This window comes from Planococcus citri, chromosome 1 (assembly GCF_950023065.1).
Source record: "Planococcus citri chromosome 1, ihPlaCitr1.1, whole genome shotgun sequence".
NCBI lineage: Eukaryota > Metazoa > Arthropoda > Insecta > Hemiptera > Pseudococcidae > Planococcus > Planococcus citri.
Window position 1 is genome coordinate 71,573,502 of NC_088677.1, and position 18,659 is coordinate 71,592,160.

At 36.7% G+C, this 18,659-nt stretch overlaps 1 protein-coding gene across 13 annotated transcripts in view; it reads left to right on the forward strand.

Moving 5' to 3' along the window:
• Positions 1–18,659, forward strand: part of LOC135849797 (uncharacterized) — a 105,841-nt gene that overhangs the window by 63,424 nt on the left and 23,758 nt on the right. The window contains exon 1 of one of the 13 annotated variants that reach the window (XM_065370489.1): positions 10,612–11,312. The exons of the other annotated variants lie outside the window; for them this stretch is intronic. The gene's annotated coding sequence lies outside the window, so the exon portion shown is untranslated. Of the gene's footprint in view, positions 1–10,611; positions 11,313–18,659 lie in introns of those variants that run through there. 13 annotated transcript variants of the gene reach the window in all.

An 18,659-nucleotide genomic window follows, 5' to 3' on the forward strand; every position in this document is an offset into this window, starting at 1 on the left:
ATTTTTTTATCTACGATGTTGTTGATTGATGATGATGATAAATTTTGGAGAAATAACGAAATTCTTCACGACCACCATAGCTACTCGTACTTTAATTATCGTAGTACTCGTATTTGAGATGACAGTAGGTAACAGCGTTCGTGATAGTGATAATTGGCGAGACTATCAGCAAATAATATCGCATTAGCTCCATCTTGGAGTTTGATGTTTCTAAAGAGGCGAGAGAGAGAAGAAAAAAACATGTGTTGAGAGAAAAATATGCTCGTTGAAAAAATGATCTTTTTTGTGTGATGTTATCAAAGGCACCCTAATATCCTTTGATTGTTTTTTCCAGAGGAAGCAATTAATCAGTTGATAAGGAGCTATTTTCTGATTAATGTCTTAGATTTTGCTCATTTTTCTGTCATAGTTTTAAAAGTATTCTGAAAGTTTTCGCTGTAGAAAAAAAATTACTAACAGAAATTTGAGCAACTAGTTCAAATTCGTTGACGTCATTAAATTTTTTCATTTTACTCGGATAGGTTAATAAATGTGTGATTTCTTTATAGCTGTTGTATTGAAGAAAAAAAACTCACTGTACTTTTTTCATTATTCATTCCCCCCTCTTTTCCATGTTGATTGGAGAACAAAAGTTTGCAGACAATATTGTATAGCTTAGGCTATACGCTGTATGTGTATACTCATAGAGTAGATGAACATTGAACACAGAATACAATCCAACGGATGAAATTGTTAGAAAACGAATACGAGTCTGGAACCGCATGGTAATACTTTTGTGAGAACAAATTGTACGTTAATTAAGCTAATTTGTCGTTAGAAACGGATGCAATTTCCATTCAAATACTGGGTCAGCTGGGGAAATGGTTTAATGAGTCTGAATCCCTCTTCTTCTAATTTTTTGTTCTGTTGGTCGAATGATATTTTTACCTCGTGACGAATATTCAGATTTTTAAGCCCAAATAGGTAGTTAGTTACTGCAATATCATTTTCGTCGCGGAATAAATGACCAAAATCGAAAAACCCCATACTAGACTAGATTCTAACCCTCAAAAAAGCGATTCTGTAAATCAAATCGGGAATGTGAAATGTTTTGGGCGGGAAATGGGCTTACGGACGAGCTCTTGCTAAAAATGCAATTTCCCCAGCGCTGGACCCGCTTATTTTCGAGATTGGGGCCCAAATGGGGCCAATTTTGGGTCCGTAAATCATTCGAGGAATGTGTGGGGAAATTGCATTTTTGGGTAGTGTTGGTATCGTAGATGAGAAATGTGCAATTTCCCCAACCCCCCAGGCGCTTATTTTGGGCTCACCCCCCTTTCAAAATTTCGACTTTCCAATAAAAATTCATTGAAATACGAGAAATTTACACTTTCGGATGAAATTTTGTATACTAACTAATGAAGGCATGAAGAAATCATATCTGGCGAGTTTTGGTTTTTCCAGGCCCCAATTGGGGTTGCAGGAGCACCCCCACCCCCAATTTTAAAGTTGGGGTAAAATGTCGATATTGGTGTCGTTTTCGTATGAAACGACCACGCCGATGACGAATATGAAGTCAGATTTGAGACTGCACCTCTCAGTACCCAGAATGAGTGGATATAATACTTGTGAAAATGTAATCGAGTCATTCTCGTCATTCCACATCAATTCGACCAAGAAGTTGAAAGGGCGGGGGTCGGTGATTTCTTTGAAAATTTTCCTGTGGAAATACCTTCCGAAGGGATGACCAATGGCGCAAATTGCAGCCCTCTACCCCTTGTTCAATGGCTGGTAGGGGGTGTAAAAAATTTCAGTGAACTTGAAATATCATCCATTTCAGCAGTGGATTACTAGGTAACCACGATACCTACGTAAATTGAACTTTTTCCAATAGTTAGAGTTGAAAGGTTTTTTCACGCGAAAGATTAGCTCGAAAAGTTTCAAAACGTAGTTTTCTTATCGTTCTGACTCTCAAAAATTAAGAAAAAAATATATTATGGACAACTTTTCATGCTGAACAACATATTAAGAAATTGGGATGGCATTATTTCGTAAAGTCGATTTTAAAAAATTGAAAGTTTGCGAAAAATGCGATCGATTTTTTGATTTGAAACATGAAAAAAAGTTTTGATTGGTGAAGTGGATCCATTTGACTTTTATTTACACATCCATTAAAAAAAAATCATTATTTTTGCTATGAGTGTAATTTTTATCAAATTTTTCATGAAATACGTCAGAAAGAGGTCAAAATAAGACAACTAAATGAATTTTAACTTAAAAACTTTGTTTAATGTTTTGAATTGAAAATTGAATTTTTTCGAATTTTGATTTTTTTGTGATGAGTTCATTTCATTGATTGAAAGGATTTTTTCAATTTTTATTAGAAAAAGTTCCATTTTAGTATCTAGGTATTAGTGATGGGCGATTATTAATCGGCCTGAAAAATAATCGTTTGGCGATTATTGTTTTTTTTGAATAAATCAATTATTTTTACATGTAGGTAGGTCAAATTGTGTAGATTTCAGTTCAATATTAGGATGATTTTTAAAAATGTAAAAAATGAAATATTGACTGACTCATCTTGTAACTTCAAAATTTTCTCCGAAATAATCACATTTCTGTCATTTTTCATTATTCAACAGTCAATTAATTGACATTCTTACGTTTTCAGAAATTTTGAACATTTTGCCTTGTAAAAAAACAATCGATTATCAGGAAAAATTACAAGAAATCGCCGACCCCCTCCCCCTTCAACTTCTTGGTCGAATTGATGTGGAATGACGAATGACTCGATTACATTTTCACAAGTATTATATCCACTCATTCTGGGTACTGAGAGGTGCAGTCTCAAATCTGACTTCATATTCGTCATCGGCGTGGTCGTTTCATACGAAAACGACACCAATATCGACATTTTACCCCAACTTTAAAATTGGGGGTGGGGGTGCTCCTGCAACCCCAATTGGGGCCTGGAAAAACCAAAACTCGCCAGATATGATTTCTTCATGCCTTCATTAGTTAGTATACAAAATTTCATCCGAAAGTGTAAATTTCTCGTATTTCAATGAATTTTTATTGGAAAGTCGAAATTTTGAAAGGGGGGTGAGCCCAAAATAAGCGCCTGGGGGGTTGGGGAAATTGCACATTTCTCATCTACGATACCAACACTACCCAAAAATGCAATTTCCCCACACATTCCTCGAATGATTTACGGACCCAAAATTGGCCCCATTTGGGCCCCAATCTCGAAAATAAGCGGGTCCAGCGCTGGGGAAATTGCATTTTTAGCAAGAGCTCGTCCGTAAGCCCATTTCCCGCCCAAAACATTTCACATTCCCGATTTGATTTACAGAATCGCTTTTTTGAGGGTTAGAATCTAGTCTATACGTCTTCAAGGCCGCATCTGTGCAATGTGGTCTGGTCATCGTCTACAGCATGTTTTTCTGTACAGAATAACTATTTCGTAGCCTATTCGTGGTATTTGTCGCGTCGTCTGTCGTCATCATTCTTCATCGTGGTCGGGTTAACAGCGACCTAGCGTCGAACGGGCGTTAGCTGGCGTAATTACCCACCATCACCATTTACCCCGGATTCATTAGTCGACTGCGAAGCCTTACGTATTGCGGTGCTTGATAAGGCGGAAGTAATCGAAACCTGAAAGTTTATCGTCGGATGATTGCAACTCACAAGGCGGTATACTCTACGAGGAAAGACAGGGTGGAGTGTTTGAAGAAATGAGCATAGGAAAGAAGACTGTTGGCGCGTTTAAGGGCCTGCGATCTGGTAAAAGTGTGCTGGTAATCGTACACCAATGCTTACGTGATGGAAAAACCGGGTCAAAAAACCGTATATGAAATTTTAGAAGGTTTTTGTTTGTTTTCTTACTTTTGAATAGTGAAAAATTTCATGTGATGAGTACTTTTTTTGATCTTTTAAAGCAAAAAATTGAAGTATGTAAACGTTAAAATAGGGGTTACCTTTTTGTTTCATTTATTGCTCATTTGGCAAAAAAACAACTAATGAGCAAAAGAAATTAGAAGATTGCAAAATTGGATGACAAATGTCGACCACATGCGAGAATAGGGTTGTAATACTCAAATAGGTACCTATCAGAGGAAAAAAATTACGTCATTGATGCCGTTAAACTTGGTCTTTATCGATCTCTTCGGAGCACTCCATGACGACTGACGAAGTAATATGGTTAATAAAACGGCAAGTACATTCTAGTAGGTAATTCTATACTACCGAAATGAAAAAGAAGAGTTAGGTTTTGTACAAGTGAATAAATTGTGATTCTTGCATGTAGGACAGAGAGCACTATTGATAAACTTCAGTAATAGGTAATGATCATCTTCGAAGATGTTCTTGGCAATGATATCATATTTTGGATCCAAATACACTCTACCGTCTGAAAAATTGAACCATTTGTTTTAAAAACCTCTCTAAAATTAAATTTTCAGAATAGACAGATAGGTACATATGTAGGTACTACTCGTATTTTATATTTTAATATGAAAAGCATAGTGTTCCAAGCATGCTTTCAAATTCAAAAGAATGGAATTTCACGAACTTCACTCACACCAAAAATGTTCCATGTGGAAAAATGTCATCTATCGTGGTCAATAAATCATCTTCTTGAAATGAAGTAGGAAATTAATAATAATTTTAAAAAAACACATTAACGATAGTTAAAGACTGAGGATCTGTCGACGAACAAAGCTTTCCCATCTTTGCATCAAAAATACAAAACAAACATTGAGCAACATGCTTACTTCTGATCATCATCCAAAGAAGAAATATTCAGCATCCAACTCCTCACATCCTTATACCTACACCAATTTTTCAAATATACGACTTTCAAGGTATTTCAATTAGCTACGTTATTAAAATTTGTAATTAAAATACTTACATATCATCGACGTCAGATTACTCGGAATTCTCATCTACGTATGTATTGTCATTATCGAAGACCAACAAAGTTCAATATTGCAGAATTTACTTTGTTTCATACCTAGACCTAATACACATGAAAAAGATTTCATCATCATACTTTGTGAAATGTGATTGAAAACAAAAAACATTTCGTATTACTTTTTAGAAGAAAAACCAGATTTCTGAGCTGTTCTATAGCTTCTATCTGGGGTTTCATTTTTTTTCAGGAATTTCCAATCAGTGTAGAGGGATCGAAAATCAACTTGAGCATTTACAACTTTGCATATATTATAAGTATCTAATGTCCAAATCTCGCTTATTGCCAAATATACTAAGAAATCCTGTCTTTTTCAAAGCTGCCAAAACGCCTCGTTTCTTGCTATAAAAAAATCTGCGCATTCAATTTTACAGCATTTCTATCACAGTTGGATATAGTTTTTGCAACGTCTTCTATAAATTATTTTTGCTCAGTTGACGATTCATAGGTAGGTACCTACCTACCTGGTTATCTACTTCTGGCAGCGAGTGCGTGGGAACTGGAAATGAGAGAGTTTTGCTGACACTGTGGTCATTCATAGGTACTCGTAGTCGTCTGAGTATTTCTGTCTGTGAGTGTCTGCTGATAATTCATCTACCGTAGAAAAGACCTGGTGTATTTTAGTCTTCAAGAACTTACTTGGCAGTCTACATGACGAGTTGTAACTGTGTATGTAGATGAACAAGTAGCGAGTAACTAGACTTAGTTTCTAGTTAATGTACATTTGTCGAATGTACAAAATTCTCAAACAAACAGATGTTCTAGTAATTTTCATCTCTGACATCTGCTTCAGCAAAATGAAAATAACTACAATTGTTTCCAGGCAAGTGGATACTTATATGCGTCTGCATATTTTTTTTGGCTCGGACTCGGACCATGGCCCGCATGTGTCCAAATGCAACTTGCAAGGCTGCTGGACGTGGATTGGACACTATCATATTCTATCCATGTAATAGCGAATTAGCGATGGTCTCTGAATAGGTAAAAATGGTTTTGTATACGCAGAAGTAGTGCTTTCACCTAAGATTATCTCCTAATTCCCAAACCCAGCGTTAGAACTGGTTTCACTGTACAAAAGAGGTCGTTCTGGTGTTCTTTGCTAGGACCATGCGACCGATCGTCCGACATCCTTTCAAGATATTTGTACAGGGAGATGGGAGATTTCGTAAATATACCAAAAAAAACCTCGCACTCTTGCAATCTCTATCAGCTACAAGTAGGTACCTAGACCTACTCGGGCTCGCGGTGTCGCTGTCGGTGAACTAGTTTTACCTAATCTAAAAATGACGATGAATGATGATCGATGTTCAGGAATGTGTCGTCGATTTTGTTATTGCGACTGTTCCTGTTTAATATTGCTGGATTGCTGTGAGTGCTGCTGATAACGAAAACAAAGCGGAAAAAAGGGGGAGCTTACAGTTATCATGAAGGTATTCTCACGTGCGTCGTTATTGTATACATTACCGAATGCTCAGCTTACGTTAGCTCATAGCTCATGTGTTGTAGATATGGATGAATATGTGTTCTATGGCAATGGCATCGCAAAGCGATGATGTATGCGTTCCAATTGTCATTTTTTAACGAGCTCGTATCGTCCTATCTTAGGGTAAATATTTATACTCGACGTTGATGAGTGGAGCTTTGTTAGATATGCGCTATATGTAGACGTTTTAGTCGAACCAGTTGACTTGGCTATAAATGGCTACATTACAAGAAACACCAAAGTACGATGAACTTGCTCAAAAATATGTACATGTAATTTGTGGTGGATTTGTTTGTTTCTTGGGTTCGTTGGAGGTTGAAATTCATGCCAGATTTGGTACATATCAATCGTATGATTTTATCGAATTGAGAATTGTATAATTTTTAAAAATTCTGTAAAAATCACTGAAAAATAACAAAAAGTAATTAAATGTAAATGAAATTTGAAAACATTCTGCTAAATTCGCATAAAACATTGTTGAAACCTCTTGAAAACACGACTAAAATAAGCCACCTAAAAACTGATAAAATTTCTGTAAAATGAAAATTTGGAAAATTTACCGTAAATCTGTTAAAATTGATGTGCTATTGAAACACGAAGCATATCATTCAAAATTGCCAAAAAGTGACGAAATCCCAATAAATTTTGACAAAATGTAGAAAAAATTGCACGAAGTATCACTGAAATTTCAAACCATTAAAATTAAAAATACTGAAATTCCTGTAAAATTTGATAAAAATTGAATCATTTAACAATTAAATTAAAATCACTGTAAACTGCCTAAAACTGATGTGAATTCAGAAAAATTTACAAAAAATGGATGAAAAAATGTTGGAAAATATTGAATTAATGACATGAAAATGTAAAAAAAAAGACATTTAAATCAATGAAAATGAAGAGATTGGTAATATTTCTGTATTGAAACCAAAATTTAAAATGAGAAAGGAATTGATAAAATCTAAATTCAAGTCTGAAAATGAATACTTAACTTGTCTTGTATGAATTCTTTTTGGAAATCTTGACAAAAAACGAGTCATCCCATTCATGCAATTTTGTTAAAGATGTTGTTTTTTTTTTTTGCAATTTTGACGTTTGGAAAATTATTACAAAAAAACGATTTTTTTTTTCAATTTTCACTTTTGCAATTTTGATAAAGAAAAAGCAGACAGGTAAATAAGACTTTCGCAATTACGACAAAAAATCAAGTTTTTTCACTTGCAGCAATTTTGACCAAAAAAAAAGTATTTTTTTACAGATGTCAATTTATACAAAATGTAGGACTTTTTGCAATTATGGCAAAAAAGTAAGAATTTTTGGTAGAATAATTTTTATATAAAAAGCAGTTTTTTACAACAAAAAAGCAAGATTTTTTGGAAATTTTGAAAAAAATGTTTTTTTATTTCTGAAATTTTGGCACAACAAATAAGAAGGATTTTTTGCAACTTTGGCAAAAAAAAAGTAATTTTTTTTAGATATTACTCGCATGATGAAAAAATTGATTTGCAATGATAATAAAAGCAAGAATTTTTGCAGATTTTAGCCAAGATCCAAAAGGGGTGTTTTTCTGCAATTTTGACAGAAAACACTACTCACTAGACTGTTTTTTTGCAATGTTTGCTAATTGGTAAAAGTAGTTCTGACTTCTGATTTAAAAAAAATCTTTTCGAAATTTCATTTTAAGCAACTTTTTTCTTACAATAATTTTATTTAAAAAACAAGATTTTCTGGAAATGACTGAAAAAGCGAATTTTTGACATTAAATGTTGACAATTTGAATTTTGACCAGAAATGAGTCTTTTTACAGCTTTTACAAAAAAAGGTGGAATTTTTCAAGTGTTTTTTTTTTGCAATTGTTATTTGTTATTACTAATACAAAACTAAGATTTTTGAGACAAAAATGACAAGATTTTTTGGAAATTTTGACCATGCAAAAATCAAATAGTTTTTTTCAACAATTTAGCCAAAAAACAAGACTGTCAATTTTGATTTAAAAAAAGAACCTGTTATTTTGATTATTTTGACAACAAATATCTATAGGTATGTAAAATGTTTCCCGCCAATTTTTATTTAAAAATTAGGTAGGATTTTTTTGTAATTTAAAACTTCTGGGAAAATGTGACCAAATGAAGCAACGTCTTTTCTGCAATTTCAGCAAAAAATAAAAAAAAAAGAAGTCAATCCGAGTCCAGTATCGTATCTTACCCATCTACACTCCAATGCAAATCTAGTAGGCGTCCATCCCTGACACGTCTGGGCAATTTATGATGGACGATCAGACTACCTATTGAAGGAAACTTCCAACTTTGAGACTGATCTTTGGTCTGGAGACTCTTCCAATGATGTCTCCTTTTCCATCCCATTGCTTTCAGTTATCCCTTCCGGCGATCCCAATCTAAATTCACCTACTGTCGGATGAAATTCTACTCAAATACGTCTTGAACCGGAAATTCTCGCATTGCGTTGTCGCTTCATCGTGGTCGTTGAGCAAATCCACTGAAAATTTCACCTGCGGCTGGTTCCTCGACGGCAACGAGACATCAAGAACCACTGCAGCAATGGAGTAGTTATGTAGTACATTTGATTAGTAATTCTGTGAAAACCAGTTCGCCAGCGCAATCGTACGGCTTAGGTAGCGCTTTTAAACGAGTAAAACGTTAAAATTTCCACGTTCGCGGTCGTCTTACACTTACAGCTCTACTTTAGTCTTACGAGACAGGCGCAGGCGGCAGTGCGGAGTCGGAGAGGACAAGCCAGCAGCCAGCCAGCCTGAGCCAGGTATGGTCGATAACGCGCGCCGCACACCGGCAGCGGCAACCGTGTGATTAATCGTTACACAAGAGAAGGTATTGTGTGTAGTGTACCACTACATAGACACACAGATACAAGAGTATAGGTAGTTAGGTACTTTAGTTGTTTACTGTGCAGGTAAAAATGGTCGGTGGATGGTGTTGGTACCTTTACCTTATCTTTGTATACAATGAAACAGCTATGGGAAGAAGGGATCGAGTGAATTGTATTCGAATTTTGTTCTGTTGGTTTGAATTGAATGAGGTTCTATAGGTCTGGAGATGTTTGGTATACCTCCTTCGATAGGTCCAATATGTGATTAGATGATAGGATTGTGTATTTTATTCGAATTATTTTCAAATATTGCCGAATTCCTGATTGCAGTGTCTTCCACTACCTGTACCTATTGGAATGAGGTTTTGTTTTGAAAAGATAGGTACCTACTTACTGAAGTGCTATATGTTTAGTAATGTCTTGTATGCGCTAAGCTCAGCTCGTTCATGTGTCGATAATTATTGTCGTCGACAAGATTAGATTTGCTGCTTTAGAGAATGATTGTAGTACATTCATGTAAGTGGAAAGGAAACAGCAGGCTGGCTGGGGGGCTAGAGAGAAGGCAAGTTGAGTGCAACGGTACGTCGTCGTCACTGTGTGAACGTATATTTGTAGTAATTGGTTTATATATTATCGTTTATGCGTTCTGTGCTCTGCTGTAGTAACAAGGTAGTGAGATACTGTACGTCTAGAATCGTATGTAATGTACGTATGTACGCAATGCATTACTTATACCATACCGAGGGGGATACACCTTAATTTGCGCTGGTGGCGGTGGCGGCGGTCTCTCTTTATTAATAGTACAGCGAAGGACGAAACGACGCTGACGTCATAATTGTGATTCAACTGACGTCGTCGTCGTGGTCGTGGCTCCGGCTCCGGCTGCGGCGTCGAACGCCCAGTAGCCAATTAAGCGAAACGATTCCGAGATAGGTTTGCAATTTTCTAAGGATACCTACCTACTGGCAAATTTTGTGGAGAAAAGTGGGTACTTCTGGTAAAGATTTGTTTGCCTGCCAAAAAATCGTGTTCAGCATATTTAATTTCTTGTAATTCTTGTACAAATAATTGAAAATTATCTGCAAATTGCAATGAAGTGAGATAAGCTCAAAATCTGAGCTGTGACAAGTTGCCCTTGCCACGCGTATGCGTAGAATCAGGCGATCCGAGCTTTTATTGTCGTTAGCCAAGAAGACAAACAAATCAAGCCAGAGGAGGAGAACCAGCCGCAGCCAGTCGCTAGTCAGGCAGAGCGCGGCAGTATTGTCGACGTTGCCAGTGCCACTTGCTTGCCAATTGCCAGTGAATATATGTAGTTTCTCCGTCGTCGGTGGTGGCTGTCGTCGTTGTTGGTTGCTAGCCAGTCAGCCACTCGGGTCTTTTCTTTCCTTCTTACTGCTCGAACGTGGTCGTTAGTGCTGCCAGGTCGGTTAGTTCCTGTTGGTGTGTCGCACCGCGACGTAGTCGTCGTCGTCGCCGTCATTGAAAAACGAAACGGCCATATTGGAATTCTTGTCTTGCCTCTTTGCGTTCTGGGTTCAACTTCAGTCGGTTCAGTTTGAATAGTGTGGTGTGCCTTGCCTTGCCTGTTCTGTTTGCCTGTGCGCGGTTCTGTTCTCGTTTTCACATTCACAACAAGCGGTAGTTGTAGTAATTGCAGTGCTGGTGACTGGCTGCGGGTAGTGTGTTCGTGTTTCGTTACCACGAGTCGTCCGGTCTCTTGTTTTATAGTTTTATTACATCGTGGTGTGTATAATTCTTTTTAATAATTCAATGTTTTCTTCGTGCTGGTTTTCGATTTCTGTTTCTTACTAGAATTTTAGAATTACGTGTACACACTTTTCGTGTATTTTTATACCGATTTTCGACGCGTTTTTTTTTCTCTACATATTTGAAAGTGCAACTTGGTTTCATTGTTCAGTGTGGTGAATATTGTGCTTGTGTATGATTGTGTGATTTCGTATGTCAAGATACCCACCTCCATGGAAACGTTGACTTCGGATTTGCCATCTACGATGGCGTCCGTGATTTTGTTCTGATGTGAGTTTCATCTTTTTTTTTTGTTTATTGATCGGGTTATTTTGGGGGTATTTTTATTCGAGGAACTCGAGGGTGTAGATTGTAGATAATTGAGACGACGACCGTTGAGATCAAAAATTTAAAATGCATGTTACGAATGGCTACCGATTTGGCAGACAGTTGACACTTGTCATTGTCGTTGGAGTTCACCTTGATTGATGGTATTAGCTGGGTTATTGTAGGTGTCCTCATAATGCCACGAATTGTATTCTTATTTTATCGGCTGAATTATTTCGTGTGCACTGTGCAGTTTAATTAATCGATATTATGTGTACTGTACCTGTATAGTTTGTACCTACCTATAATACCTTTACCTACTTTGCTTACGCTCATGATGTGGTACGATAGTAAACGAAAAGTGTACCGGTGCCCCGATGGTGTCTGGTGTACTCTCTATTTCAATAGGTACCTAAAGCGGTGGAATATTTTTACCTTTTTGAAGTTGAACCTTAACACGAGTTTAGACTAGGGAGGGGTTGGGTACGAGGGTACGTCTTGGTTCAGCGACGGTTATATTGTACTGTACATGTTGCATTACTTTCGAAGGGTGGCAAGATGGACCTGCATGCGATTTTACAAGGGATTTTGTACCGTCCTCCCTTTCATATTTTTGTTTGCATGTTGTCTTGACTGTAGACTTGGATACGAGAAGACGAGGATCTGGAATTACACTCTCTTGCATATTAAACTTACGCCGCGTAGTAACGATAGATTCAGGTTTCCCTTTATAATGTATTTTTGGCAGTGGTTCTAAACACGTGGTTTGACAGATTTTTTTTTTTTTTTTTGTATTGAAAAGTTGAAAACACTCTGAAATTTTCAACGTAGTTGTAAATTGATACCGAACGAGTCGAATTAATTCGTCTATGGTCTTCGGTGCGATTTGCTATTATTTCACACACGTTGTGGATTGTGGATTTGTTTCTTGTTGCCGAGCCAAGATGATTATTTACGGAATTCCAGGGGTGGTCAGAGTTCGTACGTTTGTTCGTGTTGGGTCCAATCTGGTTTTGGAAGTTGTTATCGCGTTCGGTTAGTTATTGTTACTAAATACTATACTAATGGATATCGGATGGATGGGTTTTTGTTTAAATTATCCTTATATTCTTTTGTTTTCTTGGAAATACCATTGAAGGTTGATTTTTTTCCCTGTAAAATTTGTCGTTGTCGTTGTGGTGGTTTGTTCGTGGATTGGATGATAATCTTTCTTATACGTAGATATGTGTGAAATGTGAAATGTCGTTATCGGATATTTCGAATGTACCATGTGACGATAGAAAGATAGCGAAGTGTCAGGTTTTTTTTCTTTACTGATTCATCAAAGTGAGAGTGTAAGTGTAATGTACTACTAGTGTACAATGTACGTTCCATTAGTCCATTACATACACGTGTTGAACTGTTGAACATGTGGTGGATTTTTTTTTGCACCAAGATACGCTTTGGGGAACGGAAGACTGAGCAGGGATATCAGTTGGTGATGGAAATTGAATATTTTTTGATAAGGAAAAGATTACGTAGTTGGATGGCGAAGGATTGAGCGATAATTCGATGGCTTAAAGCGAAAAAGTCCTACGGGACATCCACCATAAGGACCTCTTGTAAAAGTTTCCTCGTCTTGAAGCACCATCTATCAAACCCTAGCGGAAACCAATAGGTAGGTTTGTTGCCACTGACCAGAGGATTCACCTACCTAATGGTAGAACACAAGTAGGTGCGATAGATGGCGCTACAATACAAGGGGAGTTTTACAAGAGGTTCTTATGGTGGATGTCCCGTAGGACTTTTTCGCTTTAAGCCATCGAATTATTTGTATTTTGTGCTGTGGTTTGAAATTCTGCTCGTATCCGTCGAATTACGCTTTCAAGTTTCAAACGTTGTGCGAGGTTTTTTAATTTTTTTCAGCGTTTGTGTATCAACTTTATGTGCAGGAAGTGGAGTTGAGATCCCAAATTTTTCAAAGAAGGAAGGGGGTAGGAGTCGAAAAATTTCAAGTGGCGTTTTGAGTTCCCCTCTCCCCTCTTCGTTTACTTTCTCCTTTTCAACAGCATACACGTGCATTAAAGTTGGGTGAAAAGCATATCCTGGATTTTCACCAAAATTGATGGAAAAGTTTATTTTGAGTGTGAGACTACCCAAAAAAATGTTGAGCCTCATAGCCGTACAAGGGACCGTGCCAGGTGTTCTCAAAGTGGGGTCATTTTTCAAAGAAGTGGTTTTTTTGTTTGCAATTTTTGGGTAATCCAACCTGTGCAGGATCTCGCCCCCCCCACCGACCAAATCTGTGATTTAAGTTTTGAAGCATTCGTGACTGATTGACTTTGAAAATCGATCATCACTTTTTTTTAGCCCTCTACCCTGTTGACGACTTTACATCCCCTTTGCAACACTTTTTCACCATTTCAGAAAAAAAATTGGGCAGGAAAAGTGAATTTGAGCAGTTGGATCAGATTGTTGTAAAAAGTATGATAATTTATAGGTATTTTGAACCGGTCATTAAACACAAATCCAATGTTAGTTTCTTGTGAATGGGATTTTTTCAATGTCAAAAAATAAAAATTGGATCATGAAAGGAAAAAAATTGAATTTAAGTCCAACTTTTTGCTCAACTTTGAAAATCTGAGATCTACTTGAAACAATTAGGTAGATTTCTGAACCAAAATCTGAAAACGCAGACATGAACAGAAGTTCAAGTTAGTAATAATTTGTTATGAATGAAATTTTGATCACCAAATTTTTATTTCAATTTCTTCTCCCAACAATTTTTTTCAGGCCGACGAAGAAAAAATCAATGCACCCAAGCTCATTCAGTTTTTCAGTCCTATTTTTTGCCACATTTGGCAACTTACATAATAAAAATATGTTCACTTCACGTCAAAACCTGATGAAAACTGGATAAGATGGTGAAGGGGGGGGGGGTCGATTTTGAAGAGATTTCATTTTGTAATTCGAGATTCAGAAAAAAATTTGGTAAGAAACTAAAACTTCGAAGAATACTAAATCGAATAATTCTAATGTTTTAAAATTTTTATTTTGAATGAAACTAGGATTTTTATGGACTACCAAATTGGGGCAAAAGTGCAAATATTTTGAAAATTGTTGGGATTTTGAATTGGATTTTTAGGGTAAAATGAAACGTGAGCAACACATCACAAAAATAAACTGAAAAAATTATGAAAAATTTTGAAAACCAAATTTCCATTATGTACAAGACACAAGTTTATTGCTCTTTCGAAATGAAAAATTTTTGCGAGGGAAATTTTGACTTCGCAGGTTTTACGTAATTGATAAAAGTACAATAGGTAAAAAACTAAATTTTCAATAGAAAAATTTGAAAAATTTTGTATCTGACAATGGGCTTTTGTCCAGCATTTTATCTCAACTTTCAGTCAACCAACAAATTTTTCTGTTATTCAAAATTTCAGGATTGAAGTGCCCAAAATAAATGAGTTGATCCAATGTTCTCTCGTAAAATTTTTGTAATTTTCAACCTCCCTGAAATTCCAATTTTGATTTCACGACAGGAGCCTCTCCTACTACCCCGCCTGACATCTCATCCTATCTCAATTGCATTTTGTCGTGATGTGAAAATATTTCTTTGCGAGTTGTCAATGTTTCGAAAAAATAGGAACTGAGTAATGAATGACTCAAATTAGCCATTTTTTCTTCAAATTTCATCACCTGATTTTGCAGTTGAACTTTTCAAGGATGATAGTAAAAAATTGTCTTTGATGATACGAGTATTATTTTTATAATTCTAAAATTTTGTTTGAAAAAATTTCTATCGAAAAAAATTCAATTCCTTGTAAATGGGAGGGGGAAGGGAGAGATCAATTCAGAAATTGAGATTTCAGCATTTCTAGATCCTCATTTTTCATTCAAGTCTTCAGAAAAATGTTGAATTTATTCTTGGTTCAAAAGATGAGCATGTTGCAATTATCACGGTTTTGCTTTTTTCTATGACTTTGAGCGGAGAAATGGAATGTTGAAAATCAATCTGGCCTATCTGAAATCACCACCGACTTTTCCAGTCCAAATTCAAAGCAGATAAATTCGAAAATCGATTCTGTAAAATCGCTCATTTTCCATCCCAATTCAAAAAAATAATCAATTTTTTTAATATTCTCACTTTTAACCAAAAACAAACCACCGCATTAAATTAGTTTTTTCAAACACCATCGACCAGTGTCGGGCGATGAAAAAAGTATCGCATGATGTGATTCATAATGCCCATCACGTTGTAATCCGCAATTTACATCACATCATCACCCATATAATCATTGATCATCGGGAAAAATGCAGAAAAGAGAGGATGTACACGTCATTGGTTTCCTGCGGCCGATGATGCTGTTGCTGCATATGCAGAACGCCGTTAACGAAACAACCTTCTCTCTCGCTTGGTATACTTGGTTCATGGCATGGCATGGCAATGATGAAATAGTGACGAATGTTTGGAAAGCGCACTGTACGTTGTTGTGTGGTTTGGTTACAGTATTTTTGCCTGAAACGGCTGCATCTGTCGTGTTGATATTGTATATTATATGTTATGCTATAGGATTGTTGTTCGTTTGGTTGTATTGTTTTACAAACATATGTATAGGGACATTTACACAATATACAGAAGGTTGTTTGTTTGGCGAGCTAGTGTGTCTTCTCGCGCTACGATTTCTGATTTCGTTCACTCCAACCGGTATTTGGAAAGACAAAAAGAAGAGAGAGTTCGTCGATAGGATGTTCTCTGGTCCTTAGTGAGACCTCCTCGACGTCGACAACGAACAGTCGAGCACCTACCATTTGTTGGTTGGTAGGTCTCTGACGATGAAGAGTGATGGCGAATGGGTTGAGAAAGACGTCGATAATGAGGTCGTTCTTTTCTCAGATTACGTTGGGCAAGGTCCAGTAACTAGGTTACTCAGGTGCTGGAATGGATAGGCTCGCAGATCATGGGCAGTGTGTACTTAATTGGACTTATAGCTTTGGTTTCTGCAATTGTAAAATCACGAATGATTTTTGGATAAAATAAGCAGGAGAATGAATAATATCCTGGCAGCTGCAGCAGTGGCAAAAATAATGGTAGCAATTTGAGCCAATGTGCAGAACTAGAAAAAAGAAAGAGGAGATTCTACACTGATGATTAAATAGCTATTCGGTTTTTTTTTTTCGTGATGAGCACGACGAGCTGACGACAATGTCGACCGCAAGTACATTCGTTGTCGTCGTCATACGATTCTTCAAAAATGAGACCATCATCATAATCATCGTCACCATCATCATCATCATCGCCGTCGTGCCTCAAACGAAGGCTGAACTTACATCGAAGCAGCATTACTTATTAGCATCGATGGCAACTGACGTTTCAAACGAAGTAAAAGGGCGTACGAAGCTCGAATGCAGCAGAAGATTCATGTCCTCTACCGCAGTCATAAGCAAATTGAAATTTGTACACCTCGATTTACTCAATACGCAGAAGGAGGAGAAGGAGAGAGGAGAATACATATACGCACGTAAATCGATACAACCTTGAGGATCAATTTGACGGAGCGAAAAGTAAGGACGAATGGGCAGCTCGAAGCCGAGCTGCGTGTAATTATCGAAAGAGATGCGCTGACTCTGAGATGTTTTTTTTTCTCTCATTCTTTCTACTCGTATACGCCACGGCGACGGTGGCTGGCGGTCACCTTGGCTCAACGGAGATGTGTCTGTCTCTGTATATGTTAACGTCGTCGTCGGTCGTCTTCGTCTTGGTCGTCATCTCGGATATTATCTTGATCGTACTCGTGTGTCTATATCTCGTTCGTCATATCTTCCATCATTTTTGGATGCTTTTCAAAATAGGCTACAACTACATATACGACGATGTTTTGTCTTCAAAGGTCAATATAGTAGCATAGTTCAAGGGTCTGATCGAGTTGAAATTGCTCCGATTCGGATTTTTTGTCGATAGATCACAATACAAGATGCGACAGAATCAGGAATATCCTTCGGATTGTTGTTGTTTGCGCTGAACTGGAATTTTTCCATTAGATTTTTTTTTTACTGCGATGGTATTTTACGCGCGTCAAGGTAGTAGATTCTGTGACCCTGTTTTTCTCTTCTTTTTCATTGCTGCTGAGTATTCTCTCTGTTTTGTCAACATAGGCAATTGATTTGAAGGATTTTCAAGATTTACAACGTAACTATGGTGTTTGTCGAGATGATTTCTCTCGTTGCTGTGCCCTTCATACCTGGTTTAATACCCGATGATTCGGAGAATTCTGCGAATACCGTCGCGTCGTCGTCGTCTTTGGAGGCATCCGCGAAGAATCGCTTCAAAATATACTAATGGAAATTCTTGGTTGAATTTTAATCTATTTATACGCAGGTTCATTAGGTAACGAGCGGGTCGATGATCGAGGATTGAAATCGTGTTTGGAATTTATTAGCTTAATGATTAAGCCATGAATTGGAAGTACTCAACTTGGTACTTTTTTGCATCCTTCCCTCTTCCCTCATAAGGGAGGTATCCTAAACGAAAGAATTTTTTTTAGAAAAAGTCGAAAGAGCTTCCAAAAATTTCCCCACCAAGCCGAATTTTAGACGCTGAATTTCAATTTTGAAATTTTGGCGAATTTTTGAAAATTCAGATCAGGACAGTTCTCTATGGAAAAATCTAGATTTAATTAAATTGAAGTAGCCATTTGAAATTTTGTTTGTAGCGTATTTTCAACGTCCCAAATCGATTGGTGGCAACTTCAAACCGATTTGAAGTCTTTGGCAAATTTCATGATTTTCTAATTTTGAAAAAAAAAAGAAAGATTGTTGTGCAATCCTTTTGAGCTGTTCTGCAGCCTAAAATCAATTTTCAAACTGGTCAATTTGAGTCGATAGACGTTGAATTCCATCTTTGACCTTTTTTTTGAGAGACAGTTTTTCTAAAACAGCTAGAAAATAAAAAAAAGCTTCAGAACTGTTTAAATTCATCACGAATAATTGATTCTGGAGGTCAAGAATATGATATTCACCAAATTTTATTGTTCTACCTGAATCTAATGGAATTCTAGTTTAAAAAAAAAATGAAAATGGCGTAAATTTGAATTTTTGAAAATTACCCAATTTTGAGTGAGTGGATGAACTATTGTAGAATTATTCAAAAGTGGCCTTGCAACCTATCAAAATGGATTGGAATGTTGCGAGGAATCCGAATATTTTGACGAAAATGTTTTTAAAGCATTTTTGAAGAATTTCGAGCCTAAAATATGGATATGGCTTTATGAGATTTTTGAGAAAATGTCTTGCAAATTATCAAAATGGGTTGAAATTCCGGCAAAAATC